An 18,242-nucleotide genomic window follows, 5' to 3' on the forward strand; every position below is an offset into this window, starting at 1 on the left:
CAGTCTCAAAAAGAAATTTTTAATTGAGAAGGCTCTGTTGCTCATATTTTACAATAAAACTTAAGAGCAGCCATCACAAGTATGGTAAGAACATTAAAAACGATCAGTAATTGCATGAAAGCACATGGACTCAACAAAAATCAACCCAATATTTTAAAAGAGGGAAACACACTTTTTATTACCTTGTAAACCTGTGTACAGCATGTGTCACACAGATCATGAGTTATTTGAGCTCAATGGGTATATTTTTGGAGATAGGGACTATTCTCACCCTATCAACTTTTAAAAACAATCTTATTTTAAGAAACCTTCCACCAGTGTCTCCTATATTATGGTGTTTGCTATTGATAGCCATCTTCTATGGTACAGCTCCATTGATTTCAATAGTTATGTCAGTTTACACCAGCAGATAATTGATTCTCGCTATTGTTTTCCTGGAAGGAAGTTGAATACATCTATTTATAATGTCTTACTCCACATTTTATAAATACACATTGAAATCCTGTTCATTGCAACTAGTTATGCTTTAATACAATCTTTGTAGTTAACTAGTATGAAAAAAATATCTGGAGCTCCATTTTCTACCTGGCCATTAGCAAGAAGATGCATCATAGTTCTGTGGGAAGTTCAGCTGTGATGATCTTTAATATACATGATTAATCATATTTGAAGATAAATAAGGAATTCTATTTGCTGTGTGTTCTAATTAAGAAAAAAAAAAAAACCTCATCATCCAAAGAAGCCAAAAGGTTTCCCAGTATGAATCGTCATCTAAATGCTAAGAGGTTTTAAACTTTGACAATGCTGCCTCAGTGTAGAGGACTGGATTAGATGATTTATCAAGGTCCCTTCCTACATTTCTGATTCTATGATCTTGAGCATAGAGTCATAGGAACTGAAGAAAAAAGGGGGAAAGTTGCTGTCTGTCCAGGTTTTCCCAGGATCATCCCTTTTTGAACTAGTGGTCCTGGGAAGTCTGTAAGGCTGCTCAGTGCACACTGCTAACTATTCAGTTTTATATGCTCATGATTATCCTGGATACCCAGTTTTGGGTGCCTCAGAGGTGGCAACCTAAGCAGGGGACCTATGCTAAAATATGTAGTTCCAGAAAGCTGTCAGTTGGATCATAGGTTACCTTATGCTGGTGCCCCAAGTAACCTAACAGACACCTGGTACTGGCATAGCAGCATTGTCAGCTTTGGGCAAAAGCATGGATTTAAAATCCATATCACATCTTGGGCTCACATATTGATTTCTGACAACACAGAAAGAGAAAGGGAGATAACAGTACTGTGAGAAATCTCTTTATACAACCCTGCTGCCTACTCAAGTGGATGTTAAAGATCTTATGGCACTTTTTGAAAAGAAAGCAGGCTATTTTCCTAGTCTCCAGGAAAGCACTTCATCTGTAAATCAAGCAAGACCTACATGTCCAAGGATGCTCAGTCAGTATTGTTGAGGGCCTAAACATTCATTTGTTTCCCCTATACAGTCTCTGCATGACTACTGTCTTCCCTACCTCCAGTTATTACATCCAGAAAGAAAAATAAAAAAGACTATACAATTCAGACTTTAAATAAATGCAGAATATATTCCCCAGTCCTGAATTTTAATAATTGTTGTAATTAGCTAAATTTGAAATGTGCTAGATTTATCGAGTATGTTATCTATAAAATATACTCTGCTAGCATTTCCTATAAAAGAATAAGACTGACCAACTCTTTCCCTCCAATTACTTCTTTGACTGTCACTTGGACTACACTGTACGCAGTTTAGAGTTGTTGACTATTGGTCCACCTCTTGTACAACATGCATTTACTTGGACGTCAAACTTTGGTTAAGATCTTCCAAAATTTTCATTTTATGCAAGCCAATATTTATGCTGATTTCTTTGAAATGTGAGCCATTATATTCGAAGTCTTGAGACTGAATGTGGATAACTTACACATATTGTCAATTACAGCCCATAATTTCAGAAGTGCAGCAGGTTAACATAAATTTACAATAGAATGATGGCTTTTCAAAACATTTCATTTGATTGCAAAACCTTCACAACACATATAGACTGGAGCCCAGTGGTACTTCACTGTGGTCTGCCAGTCTCTGAAATTGACAAATTAAGTTGCATAACAGGATAACTAGCAAGAAAATCATTCCCAGCTGTGTGACTAACAAGACTTCAAGAGGAATTAGGTATTGAGAAGGAGCCAAGGCACTCTTGTTCCACTTCAGCCACCATCTGTGGCTTGACACACAAAAAGAGTTGACTATCTGGCTCTTTCCAAGCCTCTTATTGACTCTCATTCTTTATCAGGGTATCATTAACAGAAGCCAGATGCAAAGCTGGCTCCTTGAGTCCATTAAGATAACCTAGATCTCTGATCAAGTAATAGAAACACCCTGAAAAAGTGTTTCATTTTATTAGAAGGCCAGTATAATCCTGTGGATTAACCACAGACCTAGTAGAAAGAATCTTCCAGGTTCTAGTACTAGCTCTCTGACTGACTGTCATTTAACCTCTGCCGCAGGCATCCTATTTGTAAAATGGTCTTCATTGAGGTATTAGCAGGTTTAATAGCTCACTACTTGGAAGATGAAAAGTGCTACTTATTACTGATGTATCACACAGTTAAGCCTATATAGGTGCATGGTGCTTGAGAAGACATTTCTACTATTACAATTAATTAGATCATCAAAAATCTCATGATTTTTAGACGGCTTCTACTATCATGATACTGTCATAACATCTGACATTGTGCTCTGGCATACATAAATAATTCATCTCCTCTTTGGATTTTGCTGAATATTCATTGGATAGAAAACTATATACAGTGTCTAATACAATTTCCAAATTCCTTTAAACCAAATAGTATATTCCCTACCCTAACCCTCATATCCCCACCAGTATCTCAAAAGACTAATAATAATGGGTAATTATTTTTCCTTCTTGACAGCTTCTGCCTCACCAAGGTGATAACAATGAAATGGTTGGATGATTTATTACAAATGAGTATGGGGTTTAACAGTACACTATTCTACTGCCAACAGATACATCAGAAGGGGGGGACACTGAATTTTTATTTGTGAGTTATTAATCTTGGGGAGGAATAGCATCTGAAAACTTTAATATTAGAATGTGCTTATCTCTTTGTATTCCTACCGACATTTCTAATTTTACTTTTTAGTTAGATGTATAGCCTTGGACGGGGTATGTTTCCAGAGTTGGATTTGGAGGACCCCCCATCTTGACAGTGACTGATTGGTCTCTCAGCTTGGTAGATTTTCTTCTTTCCAGAGGACTCTAAGTTATTTTATTTCAAGTGAACAGGCATTTCCAACAGCTAGTTCAAACTTCTTTTTATTTTCTTTCATCACACCTTATAAGAGCGAAACGGTTTTGAAACCTGGGTTACTAACTAGTAAAGACCAGATTTGCCATTTACACTACAGCTCCTTTACATCACCCTGACTGTGCAAAGGAGCCTTGAAATGCACGTAAATGGAATTTGGTTTGTGAATGAGAATCAAGCTTTATAGGTTTTCTTGGCTAACAGATGGTGTTGTCAGCTCTCATGATTTTATCACAAATTTATCTGTATTAAATGGTTTTCCTTGAAGCTCTAGCTCAGGGAATCAGGTGAGTCCCCTATAATCTCAGTTTACAGTACAAAAAGTTTAGCTCTCCTGGTTGCTGAGAAACAAAAACAAACCACTAACCAAGAAAAAAAAATCAAAATGTGAGTCCTAAAGGATCAAAACAGACAGCAAATAAAGAGAACCTGTGTTTTGCTTTTTTTTTTTAAATCTCATGATTTTAAACCAATTACATTATTTTGGGGCTCTACTCATGATTTTTGATCACTTGGAGCTGGCAATATTGGTTAGAGCCAGGGGACTGAGTCAGCACATTTGGTCCTAGACCTGCTTCTTTCCTTGGCTCAGTCTGTGACTGTGGCCAGTTGTTTGGAAACACAACAAGTTTCTGCTTCTACAAGTTTTGCTGCTCCAAATGGTCCAAGAGACCCCCTAGCTAAGCATTGCCAGAGCCCATTGTACTCTGGTCACTCATCCTTTCCCACACTGACTTACCATCTATGCTAGAGGGCATGAAGCCTGTGGCATAGCAGCTATATACACACACATTGGGGAATCCTCTAAGCCATGCAAATCCCCAGAAGAAGGAAACGCTGAGGCTTTGTCTCCTTTGCATGGCAGACATTTTTCAAAATTGTCCCATATCTTCAAAAGTGGCGATTGTTTTGGGGTATTTTTAGCCTCAGGGTATGGGCCCCCAAAGCTTTATGAGAGAGGAGCATAAAGTCCTTATCATAAGAAATAAAGCAAATAATACCACCTAGCTCTTATATGGTGCTTTTCAGGAGTAGATCTCCGAGTACTTTACAAAGGATCTCCATTTTACAGATGAGGAAACTGGGGCAGTGCCATGACGTGCCCAAGGTCATCCAGAAGGCAACTGGCAGAACTGGAAACAGAATCCAAAGTTTCCTATGTCTAAGTCCCCTGCTCTATCCCCTAGGCCACATGGCTGGCTGCAGTCAGAATGCCATTATGATTTGAAAGGACAGAGAAATGTAATCCAATCCTGAAAAAAAATCCCTTTACTAATTAAGAGAACCAGATGTAACAGTATGTCCTTCTATAAAAAGAAGAACTAAGTTCTCATTACCCTAGATTGTCTTTTCAGTCATGCACTACATTACAGAGAGGAGTTTTTCCAAATGCAGGAAAACAGGAGCATAATTGTAGTTACTTTCAGAAAACTTGAAAATTGAATTACACAATGTTTCTCTAGCACTGTATAGTCCATAAATTCAAGTTTTTTTCTTTTGACATAGTAACAAACTATGAAATTAACTAGAATTGCAAAATGTTACATTCCTATAACACTTTGTATATCTAATTATTTAATCAATTTAATAAACTAGGATTTCATGACATTTGAGATCACCCTATTCATTGAAGGCAGAGTACACTCTCATTGCAGGATTTTTTGGTTTGTGGATTTTTGGGGCAGGAGGATGCAAACTTCATTTATTTTATTCTAACACAAAATTTCCATTGAAACCAGCATCTACCTCTGCAACTGAGGCTGATATCTTTTCAGTAATGTGTAAGGCAGCATTAATTATTTGGCATGACATTCCTTCTTTTCTGAATGTTGCTTAATAGGATTATCTGGAAGTCAACTTTATGAATGATATTTTTAATTCACACCACATACCCAGTACCTCTATTTAAAGAAATATATATGTTCATTTGTCTTCTCAAGTACAATAATGTTAATTAACTCTGATAACTAAGCAGTGAAGGTCCCACTCCTACAAATTGCTAAGTGTCTCCTGGGGATGTAAGAAGCAGGAAGCTAGCAGTCAGCTGCACCAGCTGAGCAGAGGAATTTGCCCCCTTGCCCACAGGAGGGGGTGGGGCATTTATACCCAGGGCTGGGCTGAGACAGCTCTCTTACCTGTATAAAGTGAGCAGAACCCACACTCCCATCGATGGAAGCAGTTAAAATATGGGTTTCATCACGATCCACTGTGAGCACTATACTAGTCGCTCCTTTCTCCTGGGACTGAGAATGAATTTTGTTCCCTCACCACCAGATTGGACACAGTCAGGCGGGTTTTTTTTTTTTTGGCTTCCTCACAGAGGATTAGGAGTTTAGTGGGGAAAATGTTGAAACTCCTTAAGTAAGCTTGTGGCTGATGGGCAGTGCTGGTACTCCATATAGAGTGGATATGGTGATCAGATAGAATGGATTGGGAGAAGCTTGAAAGGAGCGTTTGGCATTCCCTATGGTGGGGTGTTAGCCCTCCACTCCTGTATAGCCATAACCCTCATATGAAGGGAGTATGGCAGTGGGCTGGCTGGGACGTGTAAGGGGAAGGGCTGATAGGTATGTGGAAAGGATTATGGAATTACCTGCACTGTAAAATGTTATCTGCCAGACATTCCCAGATATTTAAAAATAAAATAGAACTTCATCTAGTGCCTTCTGTCTTTCTTCCAGCATAGGTGGATAATGCCACTAGGCTCCCATCTGCAACTTTGGGCACTTAAATATCTTTGTAGATCTGGCCTATAGAGCCTACAGTTCTACTGCAGGAGAATAAAGGTTGTTTTGAGATTCTCTCTCTTATTGATGATTTACACAGATAACTGACCTTAATTACAACAACAATCATAGGACTGCCTTAAGTATACACAACACTCTTAAGAGTAAAAAGGACCAAAGCACAGAGTGTGTGTCATAAACAGATAGCTAAGGGTTAATGTTCTTTTACCTGGAAAGGAGTAACCTGAAACACCTGACCAGAGGACCAATCAGGAAACAAGACTTTTTCAAATCTGGGTGGAGGGAAGTTTGTGTGTGAGTCCTTTGTTCTTGTCTTGTGTCTGTCCCTCTCGGCTATAGGAAGGATTTTTCTGTCTCCTGCTTTCTAATCTTCTGTTTCCAAGTTGTGAGTACAAAGATCATAAAACAATAGGGGTTATTGTTTTTTTTTTTCTTTTGTATTTACATGGTATAGTTGCTGGAAAGTGTTAAATTGTATTCTTTTTGGATAAGGCTGTTTATTCATTTTTTTCTTTTAAGCAAATGACCCTGTATTTGTCACCTTAATACAGAGAGACCATTTTTATGTCCTTTTCTTTCTTTTTATATAAAGCTTTCTTTTTAAGACCTGTTGGAGTTTTTCTTTAGTGGGGACTCCAGGGAATTAAGTCTGCAACTCACCAGGGAATTGGTGGGAGGAGGAAGTCAGGGGGGAAAATCTCTTTGTGTTAGATTTATTAACCTGACTTTGCATACCCTCTAGGTGAGGGAGGAAGAGGAGAGATTAGCTCTCTCTTGGTACTTGTGTTTTCCAGGATTGAAAATAGGGAGGGTGGAGTCCCTCTGTTTAGATTCACGGAGCTTGCTTCTGTGTATCTCTCCAGGAACCCAGGGAGGAAACACCTGGAGGGCGGAAGGGAAATGGTTTATTCCCCTTTGTTGTGAGACTCAAGGAATTTGGGTCTTGGGATCCCCAGGGAAGGTTGTTGGGGGGACCAGAGTGCCCCAAAACACTAATTTTTTGGGTGGTGGCAGCTTTATCAGGTCCAAGCTGGTAACTAAGCTTGGAGGTTTTCATGCTAACCCCCATATTTTGGACGCTAAGGTCCAAATCTGGGAAATATGTTATGACAGTGTGTTAAGGCTCACCTAGCAGAACAGCCATAAGAATGGCTATACCAGGTCAGATCAATGGTCCTGTCTTCCAACAGTGGCCAATGCCAAGAGTTTCAGAGGGAATGAACAGAACAGGTAATCAACAACTGATCCATCCCGGTTATCCACTCACAGCTTCTGGCAAACAGAGTCTAAGGACACTCAGAGCATGGTTTTGCATCACTGACCATCCTGGCTAATAGCAATTGATGGACCTATCCTCCATGAATTTATCTAGTTCTTTTCTGAATGCTGTTATAGTTTTGGCCTTCACAACATCCTCTGGCAAAGAGCTCTACAAGTTGACAGTGTGATGTGTGAAGTACTTCCTTTTGTTTGTTTTAAACCTGCTGCCTATTAATTTCATTGGGTATCCCCTAGTTCTTGTGTTATGAGAAAAAGTGAACAATATTTCCTTATTCACTTTTTCCACGCCAGTTAATATTTTATAGACCTCTATCATATCCACGCTTAGTCATCCCTTTTCCAAGATGAAAAGTCCCAGTCCTCAGCAAATCCACAGAAAATGCTCATGAGTATCTTATTTCACAAAGAATAAGCAGCAAGACTGAATTCCTGTAAAAAGATTCCAGGGAAATTGAGGACAAGTATTTCAGACTCATAAGGGAGAAAAGCCATTGGTAAGTGAAAGCAATTAATAGAAAGCTCAGAGAAGAGGTCAGCTGCTAGTTACTAAAATTAACTTAAATTCTGACATCTGAAATTTAGAAGAATTTGCAAGTCCATAAGAATTAAACAAACATCTGCCAAGCCACTGAAGTTTGAGGATTTGCCATGGTACCCTGTTAACGTGTGGTTTTCTCTTCCTCTCTCCTGCTCCATCCCATTGTTCTAATTAAGTCTAAAAACCCCATGGCTTCAGTTGCAGTTAAAGATGCTCAGTACCACACAGGAGGTACTCAGCACTCCATTGGGTGTCTACTCCTGATCCTACTGAACTCCAAAAAGATACAGGATGGGATACGGAAGACATCCACAATGTTAATAGGGAGAAACTAACTTGAAGAGCGATGGCCAGATTCTGCTACCCTTCCTTCCACTCAGTAGCACCTTACTCAGGAAGCAGGCTCAGTGGAAGCAATAGGACTAGCTCTGAAATAAGGTGCCACTACATGTAACTAATGGTGGCAGAATGTGTCTTAATTCAAGACACTCCTATGAACAGTAGTTAGTTTTATATCTCATTAGCTGCACAAGCCATTTCAAGATTTGTAAAGCAGCAGTGTTAAGATAAAACAAAAGAAATCCTTATCAGTGATGAAACTGGCATCTCATTATCTGAACCAAAATGAACACTAAGTTTCCATTCCACCATTCATGCTATTACTCTTTGCATTCATTCAATAGGAACAGTGAATCAAACTGGTTAATTTCACTGTCATTTACTGTCATTTTTCTGATTCTCTTTTCCTTACGCAATACTGTTCGTTTTCAGCACCAAATGGATGTTTATATTTTAAAGAGGGATTTAACTGAAATGTTTGTAAAATCATGAAAACAGTTCTGTTCTTAAGTTTTAATTTTTAAAATGTTGGGCCTAGAACTATTTGGCTGGGTGTCTTCATAATGTATAATAGCTGAAAGTAAATGATCTTAAAGAACCTGTCTCTTGTTATTTTGGTAATCATCCGATTTATTTATCCAAAGTGTGACCTACTTTCAGCAGCTATTACATATTATTTAGAAGAAAAAAAATTAATCCTAGATTTCAATTCCACTAATGGATGATATTGTCTCAGAACAGAGTATAGTGTCCTTAATATTCATTAGGACAACACAAACACTTTCTTCCAAAACATAACATGGAATGTTTACTCAAAAATAAGCTATTCCCCCATCCCCGCATGTAGAAAAGTAGCTCTTACTTGCTTGAGATCAGAACCTGTTCCATTTGGTGTGCAAATCTACTGTGCCTTCTCTTTATCAATCTAGGAGCTTAGGTGGCCTGTCACTGTAATTGCCAAATGCTGCTCAGATATTAAAATAATAATTAAAAAAATAAATGGAGAGGTACTTATTTCATTGACCTGGAAAGGATCCTGAAAGGTCATTGAGTCCAGCCTGCTGCCTTCATTAGCAGGACTAAGTACTGATTTTGCCCCAGATCCCTAAATGGCCCCCTCAGGAACTGAACTCGCAACCCTGAGTTCAGCAAGACAATACTCAAACAGCTGAGCTATCCCTCCCCCGATAAAGGCAGAAAGATTTTTTCCTTCCTGACCTGTCAGAGAAATAATAAAAAAAATACACATTTATCAATTCATTTATTGCTTTGCTTCTTCATGTTTGTGAGCCAGAATCTCTACTGCTTTTCACCTGTGTAGTTCCCTCATGCAAAGTGAATTTAAAAGTGTTGCTGTAATACAGTGGCTGCCACTCAAACCCCCTCTTGTGGGAATAGATCACCGTGTGGCACTCTGCCTCTGCTTTGCCCCTCCTCACTGGGCACCAAAAATCTACCTCACTCTCCCTTTCTATTAGAGGCCAATAGAAATGCCTGCATTCTCCACCATATGTGATACAGCAGGACTTCTTGTCATCTTAACAAGCACTCACTGCCATGCCCAATCTCCTTTAAAGTAAGTTGTTGTCCATACATAACATAAAAGAGGGGGGGAAAAACAATTCCTCAGCTCACCCTTTGTCCTTGGGTTTGGTAATCTCCCATACCAGAGCTCTCTGGTAAGACTGCTTCTTCGAGGTTCCCAGTCCCAGCCAGCTCTTATCCAACCAGCTCTGTTCCCCCTTCTGGAACCCTCGCCTCAGTGTTACCTCCCCATGCATCTGGCTCCTTGTTCCAGGGACCCACCACCAGATTAGCTTCGCTGCTCTGTGGTTCCTCTCCCCAGATACATCCTGCGCCAGTCACTCTTTTTCCTACACTCTGACAAGCCTTTATAGTCTCACATGTAAAACTCTCCCTTTTAAGTGGTTCAATTGGGGCCACCAGCTCTGTCACAGGGAAGCTGGGTTTAATCCAGACACAGTGACCAACTATCCTCTGACAGTTGCCAAATCAGAATGGTAGCATTTTGCCCCTCCCCTATTTGCACAGGTGTAAATCCTGCATCACAATGTGCGAGGCAGTAGAGAATCAGGCCTTCTGTGTGAGAGAGATCAAATTCATTAGCAGAAGTTAATTTGGAAAAAAAAGTTCTAAAGATGAGGTCCACAGTAATTTTTAACTATTGCAGGATTGAGAACAAAATTCAGATGTAAAGAAAATAGCTTTTAAACATGTCTTCTCCTTCCCTCAGGAGTTTCTGTAACATTATCACCATAGCATTTTGAAGGTAGTCCTTAGTGTACCTGACACGACACCCACTCTAGGCCTCACCTATGATACTTCATGCTGACAGACCAGCATCTTACACTAAATCAAAATTCACTAAAGATTTTTTTAGAGTGTTCTTCAGAGATGACTTGTACTTTCACATAACTAGCTAGATGATTAGAACATAAAGAACATACCAGAAAGTACAGTATATGAAAGACTCTTTGAGTTACAGAGTGCTCAGAATGCTACAGGTCACTCAGAAACAGATGGTAAATCTCTAATAGAAAATATGAACCCCTCCAGCTCCACCAAGCCTTTCTTTGAACACAATTCTTCCACAAATCAAAAGCAGACTATACATACATACTGACATATTTCATGTTCCACAGTAAGCATGCATCTTTAATCCTGCACTAAGAAGTTCTTCAGTTTCCTTCTGCAATCAAAATGTTACCAATGATGTCAATTCTCAGCCTCATCAAAACCTCCCTTTCTACTATCTTTGTATGACACAGAGACAAGTTACACAGCGGAAAAGCAGATATATTGAACACTAAAAGTATGTGTGATATTATGAAGTATAAGGGGAAATGATTTTATTACAAACAGAAAAAAAATTGGGCTAAAACTTGTTCCCAGACCCCAGCCTAAATAAATAGCCTGCACACTAATATCAAGGGTCTGATGCAACAGAACATATACTCTACAGCCAGTAGTATAGCCTTAAGAAAGTAGCAGACATGCAAGTATAGTCATCTTCTTACAGTGTAACTAAATGATTAATATACTTAATCATAGCTCTCTTGACTCCTCCTATAAACCTTCTCTTGTATTGGGATGCAAGGATCCCCAGCAGAGCTATACTCCAACATACGTAGGTTTGGTGTTAATAGGTTTGGCGTGAAAAAGAAGGTTCTGAATGTATTGGAAGGGCAGGAAATGCAGAGTGGCCCACTCCACATTTCCTATGCTTCCAATACAGTCAGAACCTTCCTTTTTCATGTGAAGAGGAGGGTGGGTTTTGTTCCCAGTGGCATTTGGGCTATCTGGTCATTCCTCTTTAGGGTCACATTAAAGAGCCGTCAGCCATTCTTACTCATACAGTTGTCCTATGGAAAGTCCTTTTCTCCAACAATACCATTTACAAAGGTTATGGGAAAAGCTTGCAAGTCAACTGAAAATATAATAAAAACAAACAACAAGGGTTGTCAGAGTTACTAGGGTTAAACCAGGATGAATTTGGCACAATTGTCCCTTTTCCCCTTTTATTTACATCAATCTAGGTCAGGACTCCTTTACTGAAGTCAGTGGAGTTTTCCTATTCTGGGAGATCCAGTTGGATCTATGGAATTTATTGATCACTTATAGGTAGGAGTGTTATGTTATGGTGTATCAGATTAATCTTGAAACATGTAAGTCCAGCTTGGCATGGGGAATGTATTGAGTGTAACAATCATTTTAAAAGCTCTGCATGTTCAAGATGATTTTTCAAGTTTAGGAAGGTTTGTTTGTTTCTGCAAAGAAGTGAATACAATTACATGTTATATTATGCACCCAGAGAAGGCTGGCACATAATATTACATTGCATGTATTTTTAAAGATATCTTATTTTGTTAAGAATAAGTTTGTTACCCTGTGTCTTTTTTGCAATGTAGAGGTAGCTGGAAGCAATTGCTGCTTATATTTGGAAGCTTAGTTTGAACATTTACCTTGAACCTGTGGTCTCTTGGGAACATGCAGCTTAGTAACTGATAGCTTTGTTACAAGCATATTGTTTAATTGTCCTAATGAAAATATATTTCAGGATTATTTTAGTGTAGAATTTGTTTTTATTAAAGCACAGTGATGAGTTACTTGCTCTTCTCACATACCTGGGTTATGTGGAAAAAAAATGTTGGAAGGCAAGATTTCAATTATTTTGGTTGAGGCATCACAGGCTGAGAGGAGCATCCTCTGAAGCCTTCTTTTAATAGTTCTAATGGATAAAACCTGGGAAGTCTATGTTTAGTAGCCAGTCACATTCGTATTGGGAAAGACTTGGTGTAATGTGTATTCAGTAAAGGGGAAGTTGGAAGTAGGAAACAGAAGTACTAAAGAAGACCACATGAACAGCAAAATAAGAATGAGGGCACAGAACTCTGATAAAATTAATTTACAGTCAGTAACAAAGAAAGTGGAAACTGAAACTTTATAAAATATATTATGGGATCATCCAAATATATGAATCCTCCTTCAGAAAATAGTCTACCTGCTTCTGTGACTGCTTGAATTTTGATGGACCCTGATTGTGCTCTGTTATACAATATTTAGAACTCCCCCTCCCTCCCCCCGGCTCTTTTTCCCCCTACTTTACCAGAGTATAGCATTTCAGATAAATATAACAAGTGCAATTAATATTCTTATCACTTATGAGATTATCATCATGGGATTATCCAAAAATTGCAGTACATATACCACTGGTGAAATGAATTGGTGGAACATCAAGCTCATCTATCAACAATTTTTTAAGAAGGTAGCACATGAATCAATAGAGTTTGTGAGCCGCTGCTCTACAGCAAGGGTACATCTCAAGTAGCCTTAATTTGCCCTTGAATATGCAGGCTTGCACTCAGTTGAACTATGTTGTATAGCCAACTGTGGTAAAAACTTTGTCTAGAGGTAATCAGGGCAGTGCTAATAAGGGAAGGGCCACAGCCAGATGGCTTGGTCAGACTTCTGATGACACTTGACAATATGACCTTCCTTAGCAGCACAGCCAGCAGAGGATAGCAGGGCACCACTGGTGTGAAAGTGGGTGTGAATTAAGTCCAATATATTCCCAAATTGCAGTATGCACGTTAGAGGGAACTATGCCATGTACACATGATTTATGAAGAAAAGAAAGTCATAAGAAGTGCAGAGAACGGAGGATTTGGGGCACACTTGTTTTTGCCAAGAAGACCTTAAGTGAGCATTTATGAATTGTTCTAATCTGCCAGCTTTTTCATTTAGTATTAGCAATCAGTAAGTGATTTGACATAGATTTAGGGCAAATGGAAATGGATGAAAAGCAATATTTAAAAGGAGGAGAATGCATAGGTGGGTTGCCCAAACAGATTATTAGGCAACTCAAAACTGACATTGGACATGAACCACATTACACTATATTTTTCACAGAAAGCAGTTGTCATTAAGGAGTCAGCATTTTCCAGAGGTAACCTTACAGTAATATGTATGCCTCCTTCTGATTAGCAGAGGAGATCACTAAGGCAATATACTCATTATGACCATTGAGTAGCAAAACTCTTTAAGGCAGGGAACATCTCTTACTATGATTCATGAAGTGCTACATATACTTGTGGAGCTAAATAATTATTAGTAAAATTAGTAAATAAATATTAGTAAATTAATCAATATACTTAAATTAATCAAAGACTCTGAAGCCCATCTGTTGAGGTAAATGGTAGTAGATTAACTGATTTCGATATCAACTGGATTCAGGTCCCTAAATTTTTTAATAAAATAAAAAAGTAATATGCAGGTGATCTGTAAAAAAAAAAAAAATTTAAGAGCACTGGATTGAGTTAGACAGGCAGAAAAATAGATAGGTAATAGGCTTGATACATCATTCTTCGCACTCACGCATTGAGTTTGTTTGAAGGTTTGAGTATATAAAGAACATATGACAGGTCCTATTATAATACTTAACATTTATATAGTGCTTTATATCTTCAGAGCAGTAGACAAACAATTGCAATAGCAGTGTTCAAAAATACAAAGTATTCCCAGTGTAAGTTACACTAGAGCAAAAAAAAGTTTGCTGCTTTATATCAACACTGACGATTGTGGGGAACAAACTAACATGGTGGTGATGAAAACAATGAGAATGAAAAGATAAAAACCCAAGTACTCCTGTTGTATCTAATAGATAGGCAGTTAGAACAGTCTGCTATATGCATTTATTATTGTGCATTTATTAGATTGCTCTGCATTACTTTAGGAATTTGCCCCTCAGGTCCTCCCTGGTGACAGGACATCCACACACTCACATTCCGTATGGGATTCTATTATTTCAAATAATGGACAAACTGAATATCTTTGTTCATTGCTGACATATCACATTACAATACTTCTCTGCTTTCTTATACCACACTTTAAAAACACAAACAAACAAACAAACAAAAACCTCACTGCATTTCAGCCCCTATTTTTGCCTGGATCCAGATAGTTTTCAGAAGGAAATTAAAATCACAAATCTATCACTAGTTGCACATTTTAAATCAGAAACATTCCTTCTGATTACACAACTTCCTGCTAACCGCAACAGAAATTTAGTGTGAGCAGCAAACTCAAACAATACTATTCTCCTGAAACTAAAATTTCTACAGTATTGAGTGAGGTTTAGAAAATGACCCAAACAGTACCAACTTTTCCTACTGTTTTGAATTTATACATACAGAAACAATATAAGCCTTCAGCATGCCATATTTATAGTAACTCATTCAGATTTTTAATTACTAATAAAGATAGATAGTTTAACACAGTTGTGCTGTGCAAATTTATATTCTAAAATGTTATCGGGTTATGTTAAATAAGCATATTTGTATATATACAGCAAGACTAGCTATGTTTAATATGATGCAAAGATAAAAATAACTCAGTGGTGGTAAAATGGAAAGTAAAAGGAAAATAGTTAAGCACAATTTAATCACACACTCAAAATACTCTCCTTTTTCAGATCTAAGTACTTCTGCTATATATCTTCTACCTCTTTCCACCCCCAGTTCCCTGTGTGAGAACTACACACACACAGTCCCACAGAAAGATATAAAAATTAAAACAGTAAAACCACAAGACTATTAAACCCCCTTACTCTCTGGGCTCGCTGGGCTCCTCTTGCTGCTCAGTGCTACAGACACATGTAAACAGAATTTCCTGCATCCTTTTCTGATCTGCACAGTACTGGGGTCTCCGCCAACAGGATTATTTCCATCATTAAGGCCACTCCACACTAACTTGAAAAACATTCCCATTGGTCAGGCTGTATCAAAACCAATACTACAATTTTTAAATACAAATCACTTACCCACAAAATTATATATATATATATACATATACACACATATATATATACACACATACACACACACTTGACTTATTATCATCAACTAAACACTTCTCAGTATTTCTTCTTATGCTCTTTCTGAACTGCATATTCTGGCCTGATCCTGCAAAGATTTATGCATGTGCTTAAATTTATTAACTATTGACTTCAGTGGGACTGCTCACAGTTTACAAGTCTTTTCAGGATTGTGTTCTATGAATGAAACCCTGCCACTTTGGTGGGGGGGGAGGGGCCGACCATTTTGGGTGCTACTGTAATATACATAATACCGATGGCTGCAGAACACCATTAACAAAAGTCCTGTGATACCTTAAATTATTAGATATGTGAGAAACTAAATCTATTGTGAAGCTCACAAGGTGTGAGCAAACTAACAAAAATGAAAATACAGACCCTGAAAGAAAAGGGTCATTTCTTTAGCACTGAATATCTTTTACACCAAACAAACAACAAATTGCTGGTGCAATAAAGAAATAAATGTTTTTTCAGTGTTCTATAAAAGAATGCAGTTTTGTAATACTGGTGTTACACATGTAGGACAAGATTGTAACACTTCAACTACTGCCTATAACAGAGATGTGCAGAAGCGCTGCATGCCACCAATATGGGACCTCCTAGAATCATTGGGTCAGATGCCCTCTACTGATGTCATTGAAATCAGTGGACCTCTGACAAATTACACCATCTAAAGATCTGGCCCATTGAGTCTACTTCAGTCATTATGCCTCTATACAGTAGTGTAACCCAGAGCAATCCCCTTTTGGAAAGGTGCATCATGTTGATATCTAAACAGTGGCAACTCCTCCTCCAAATGTTCCCCCTTCCCTCTCCCTACCTGTTTTTGGGCACATTGATGTCAATAGGAGAGCTACATCCAGAACAGAACACAGCCAAGATTTCAGACTTGTGATTTCGGGGTATACTCACTAGAAACACCTCAAAGGAACCTGATCTTCAGAGGGCAGCCACTTGGCACTTTCTGAATATTAGTTCCCATCAAGGTCTCTCAAGTTGGACACCCCAAAGAATTAATGAACCCCAAAAATCACTAGTAACTTTTGAAAACACTTGCCATGAGAAATGATATACTACCAGTTTTTATGCATAGAAAACTCTGGCAAATTACAAGATTTTAGTGGTATGTCTGTCGCCGTCCCCTCCCCCGCCTCCCGGGACTTCCATAGAGTTCAGATCTTAATATTTAAGGAAATCAATATCTTTTTTTTAAACATATAAATCACATCACATTAGGTTTCTTTATACACTATATTGCATCCTCTGGCTAATATTCAGAGTTCTGGTTTACAGTAAAGAAAAGGTAAGCTAATCACATACCTCTGTCAGATGAAAACATACCCGGAGACAAGATTTTCTTAATTGTGCTGCTACTTCTTACACCCTTTCAGCTCCCTCCAGTCACCACAAACACCCATCTCGCCCCTCCTCCCCAGCCTTCACTCTGTTCACTGCCAATTTCCACTATTTAATATTAATTTGTTTGTAAAAATTGGAAGTTATGTACAGCGCATTAATCACACTACATGGTATTTCCTTGCTTCTGTTGTAACTCATCTTCCATGCCACCACTCCTGCTATCCCCCACCCACAGCACACACACACACACACTTATCCAGAAAAAAAAATATTTAGACTTTCCCTCCACATCTTGTTTACCAAAAGCCTGATCTCACAGACCTTACTCAGGCAGAATGCCTATTGATTTCTACAGAAATTCAATATATCATATTACCTTTATTTAAGAAAAAGATAACTGATGGCTTGATTACCAGTTATAAATGCCTGCATGAGGAGAAGATTACTGATATTTGGGGGCTCTTTAATCTCACAAACAAAGACATATCAAGATTTCATGGCTGGAAGTAGAAGCTGGACAAATTCAGACTAGAAATAAGGTGCAAATTTTCAAGTAAGAACAATTAACCACTGGAATAATTTACCCGGGCATATGGTGGATTCTCTGTCACTTGAAGTCTTAAAATCAATAGAAACAACAACAAAAATACCTAGCTCTTATTATAGTGCTTTTCATAAGTAGATCTCAAAGTGGCACATTATCCCTATTTATAGATGGGAAAACTGAGGTATAGAAGTGATTTGAGTTTCCCCGAGCAGGCCAGTGCCAGAGCTGGGATAAAACCCAGGCCTCCTGATTCCCAGTCCAGTGCTCGATCACTAGGTCACATTGCCTCACAATTCCTGATACAAACCAAGATTGGTCACCATCCTAAGAGATATGCTTCCACTCAACCAGAAGTTATGGACTTAATGCAGGATTCACTAGGTGAAGGTCCATGGCTCGCATCATGCTAGCAGTCAGATTAGATGATTGTGATGGTCCCTTCTGGCCCTAAAGATAGACTATTGAAGTACTGATTGATTCACTTTGCTGGAGTCCTGCCTAAGGGTCTAATCCTGCAAACACTTATGCATGGGAATAGTTAAAGCGAATTCAGTGATCAGTAACTAAGTAAGGTTTTTAAGATTAAGATTTAGGATTAATTCTAGGACTGTGAACTCTTCAAGGCAAGCCATTAATACTAGTTCTCTCAGATGCCAGGCATAACCATGGTGTTGTATTAATAAATAAC

At 38.4% G+C, this 18,242-nt stretch overlaps 1 protein-coding gene across 1 annotated transcript in view; it reads right to left on the minus strand.

The window, feature by feature from the left end:
* Window positions 1-15,454, minus strand: part of CCDC102B (coiled-coil domain containing 102B) — a 342,057-nt gene extending 326,603 nt beyond the window's left edge. The window contains exon 1 of the mRNA XM_050938820.1: window positions 15,382-15,454. The gene's annotated coding sequence lies outside the window, so the exon portion shown is untranslated. The remainder of the gene's footprint in view (window positions 1-15,381) is intronic.
* Window positions 15,455-18,242: the final 2,788 nt, after the last annotated feature.

Source organism: Gopherus flavomarginatus, chromosome 2 (assembly GCF_025201925.1).
Source record: "Gopherus flavomarginatus isolate rGopFla2 chromosome 2, rGopFla2.mat.asm, whole genome shotgun sequence".
NCBI lineage: Eukaryota > Metazoa > Chordata > Testudines > Testudinidae > Gopherus > Gopherus flavomarginatus.